Genomic DNA, 4,026 nt, shown 5'->3' on the forward strand with positions numbered 1-4,026 from the left:
TAGGACGTCCGTGTGTGTCCATCAGCACACACAGGACGTCTGTGGCTGTCCGTGTGTGTCCGCGTAGCACGACAGGACGTCCGTGGCTGTCCATCAGTACACATATCAGCATGTTGGTCCTTGGACTAAGCACGCTGGCCCTTCCCGTGGACTGTGGGTGATTTTCGCCCACGTGGCTGTCTGTTCAGTACACACAGGACGTCTGGGGGTGTCCATCAGCACACACATGAGGTCTGTGTGTGTCCGTCAGCATACACAAGACGTCTTTGGCTGTCCGTGTGTGTCCGTCAGCACACACATGACGTCTGTGTGTGTCCGTGTGTGTCCGTCAGCACACACAGGATGTCCGTGGCTGTCCATCAGTACACATATAACCACGTTGGTACTTGGACTCAGCACGCTGACCCTTCCTGTGGACTGTTCGGGTGATTTGGCCCACGTGGGCTGTCTTTTCAGTACACACAGGACGTCTGTGGGTGTCCGCCAGCACACACAAGACGTCAGTGGCTGCCCGTGTGTGTCCGTCAGCACACACAGGACGTCCGTGGGTGTCCGTCAGCACACATATCAGCACGTTTGTCCTTGGACTCAGCATGCCTGCCCTTCCCGTGGACTGTTTGGTGATTCTGGCCCCAGTGGGTCTGTTCAGTACACACAGGATGTCTGTGGCTGTCCACCAGCACACACAGGACGTCTGTAGCTGTCGTTGCTGTCCGTGTGTGTCCATGTGTGTCCGTCTGTGTCCGTCAACACACATAGGACGTCCGTGGCTGTCCATCAGTACACATACACAGCACGTTGGTCCTTAGACTCAGCACGCTGGCCTCTTTTTGTGGACTGTTTGGGTGATTTTGGCCCACATGGGCTGTCTGTTCAGTACACACAGAACGTCCATGGCTGTCTGTTGTGTGTGTCCGCGTGTGTCTGTGTGTGTCCGCCAGCAACACAGGACGTCCGTGGGTGTCCGTCAGCACACACGGGCGTCTGTGTGTGCCGTCAGCACACACAAGACGTCCGTGGCTGTCTGTGTGTTTGTCCGTGTGTGTCCGTCAGCACACACAGGATGTCCGTGGCTGTCCATCAGTATACATATCAGCGCGTTGGTCCTTGGAGTCAGCACGCTGACCCTTCCCGCGGATTGTTCGGGTGATTTTGGCCCACGTGGGCTGTCTGTTCAGTACACACAGGACGTCCGTGGGTGTCCGCCAGAACACGCAGGACGTCCCTGGTTGTCCGTGTGTGTCCGTGTGTGTCTGTCTGTGTCCGTCAACACACACAGGACGCTGTGGTCCATCAGTATCATATCAGCACGTTGGTCCTTGGACTAAGCACGCTGGCCCTTTTTGTGGACTGTTTTGGGTGATTTTGGCCCACGTGGGCTGTCAGTTCAGTACACACAGAACGTCTGTGGGTGTCCACCAGCACACAAAGGACGTCCGTGGCTGTTCATCAGAACACACAGGACGTCCGTGGCTGTCCGTGTGTGTCATGTGTGTTCGTCAGCACACACATGACGTCCATGGGTGTTCGTCAGCACACACAGGACGTCCGTCACCACACATAGGACGTCCATGTGTGTCCATCAGCACACACAGGACGTCCGTGGCTGTCCGTGTGTGTCCGTCAGCACACACAGGACGTCCGTGGCTGTCCATCAGTACACATATCAGCATGTTGGTCCTTGGACTAAGCACGCTGGCCCTTCCCGTGGACTGTGGGTGATTTTCCCCCACGTGGGCTGTCTGTTCAGTACACACAGGACGTCTGGGGGTGTCCATCAGCACACACAGGAGGTCTGTGTGTGTCCGTCAGCATACACAAGACGTCTTTGGCTGTCCGTGTGTGTCCGTCAGCACACACAGGACGTCTGTGTGTGTCCGTGTGTGTCTGTCAGCACACACAGGATGTCCGTGGCTGTCCATCAGTACACATATAACCACGTTGGTACTTTGACTCAGCACGCTGACCCTTCCTGTGGACTGTTCGGGTGATTTTGGCCCACGTGGGCTGTCTGTTCAGTACACACAGGACGTCCGTGGGTGTCCGCCAGCACACACAGGACGTCAGTGGCTGCCCGTGTGTGTCCGTGTGTGTCCGTGTGTGTCCGTCAGCACACCACAGGACGTCCGTGGGTGTCCGTCAGCACACATATCAGCACGTTGGTCCTTGGAGTCAGCACGCTGACCCTTCCCGCGGATTGTTCGGGTGATTTTGGCCCACGTGGGCTGTCTGTTCAGTACACACAGGACGTCCGTGGGTGTCCGCCAGCACATGCAGGACGTCCCTGGCTGTCCGTGTGTGTCCGTGTGTGTCTGTCTGTGTCCGTCAACACACACAGGACGTCTGTGGCTGTCCATCAGTATACATATCAGCATGTTGGTCCTTTGACTAAGCAAGCTGGCCCTTTTTGTGGACTGTTTGGGTGATTTTGGCCCACGTGGGCTGTCTGTTCAGTACACACAGAACGTCTGTGGGTGTCCGCCAGCACACACAGGACGTCCGTGGCTGTCCGTGTGTGTCCATCAGCACACACAGGATGTCCGTGGCTATCCATCAGTATACATATCAGCGCGTTGGTCCTTGGAGTCAGCACGCTGACCCTTCCCGCGGATTGTTCGGGTGATTTTGGCCCACGTGGGCTGTCTGTTCAGTACACACAGGACGTCCGTGGGTGTCCGCCAGCACATGCAGGACGTCCCTGGCTGTCCGTGTGTGTCTGTCTGTGTCCGTCAACACACACAGGACGTCTGTGGCTGTCCATCAGTACACATATCAGCATGTTGGTCCTTGGACTAAGCACGCTGGCCCTTTTTGTGGACTGTTTGGGTGATTTTGGCCCACGTGGGCTGTCTGTTCAGTACACACAGAACGTCTGTGGGTGTCCACCAGCACACACAGGACGTCTGTGGCTGTCCATCAGAACACACAGGACATCCGTGGCTGTCCGTGTGTGTCGTGTGTGTTCGTCAGCACACACAGGACGTCCGTCAGCACACACAGGACGTCCGTCAGCACACACAGGACGTCCGTCAACACACATAGGACGTCCGTGTGTGTCCATCAGCACACACAGGACGTCCGTGGCTGTCCGTGTGTGTCCGTCAGCACAGACAGGACGTCCGTGGCTGTCCATCAGTACACATATCAGCATGTTGGTCCTTGACTAAGCACGCTGGCCCTTCCCGTGGACTGTGGGTGATTTTCGCCCACGTGGGCTGTCTGTTCAGTACACACAGGACGTCTGGGGGTGTCCATCAGCACACACATGAGGTCTGTGTGTGTCCGTCAGCATACACAAGACGTCTTTGGCTGTCCGTGTGTGTCCGTCAGCACACACAGGACGTCTGTGTGTGTCCGTCAGCACACACACAGGATGTCCGTGGCTGTCCATCAGTACACATATAACCACGTTGGTACTTGGACTCAGCACGCTGACCCTTCCTGTGGACTGTTCGGGTGATTTTGGCCCACGTGGGCTGTCTGTTCAGTACACACATGACGTCTGTGGGTGTCCACCAGCACACACAAGACGTCAGTGGCTGCCCGTGTGTGTCCGGCAGCACACACAGGACGTTTGTGGGTGTCCGTCAGCACACATATCAGCACGTTGGTCCTTGGACTCAGCATGCCTGCCCTTCCTGTGGACTGTTTGGGTGATTCTGGCCCACGTGGACTGTCTATTCAGTACACACAGGATGTCTGTGGCTGTCCACCAGCACACACAGGACGTCTGTAGCTGTCCGTGGCTGTCCGTGTGTGTCCGTGTGTGTCCGTCTGTGTCCGTCAACACACACAGGACGTCCGTGGCTGTCCATCAGTACACATATCAGCACGTTGGTCCTTAGACTCAGCACGCTGGCCTTTTTTTGGACTGTTTGGGTGATTTTGGCCCACGTGGGCTGTCTGTTCAGTACACACAGAACGTCCATGGCTGTCTGTGTGTGTCCGCGTGTGTCTGTGTGTGTCCGCCAGCAAACACAGGACGTCCGTGGGTGTCCGTCAGCACACACAGGGCGTCTGTGTGGG

The sequence above is a fragment of the Brassica rapa genome, unplaced genomic scaffold (assembly GCF_000309985.2).
Source record: "Brassica rapa cultivar Chiifu-401-42 unplaced genomic scaffold, CAAS_Brap_v3.01 Scaffold1101, whole genome shotgun sequence".
Lineage (NCBI taxonomy): Eukaryota > Viridiplantae > Streptophyta > Magnoliopsida > Brassicales > Brassicaceae > Brassica > Brassica rapa.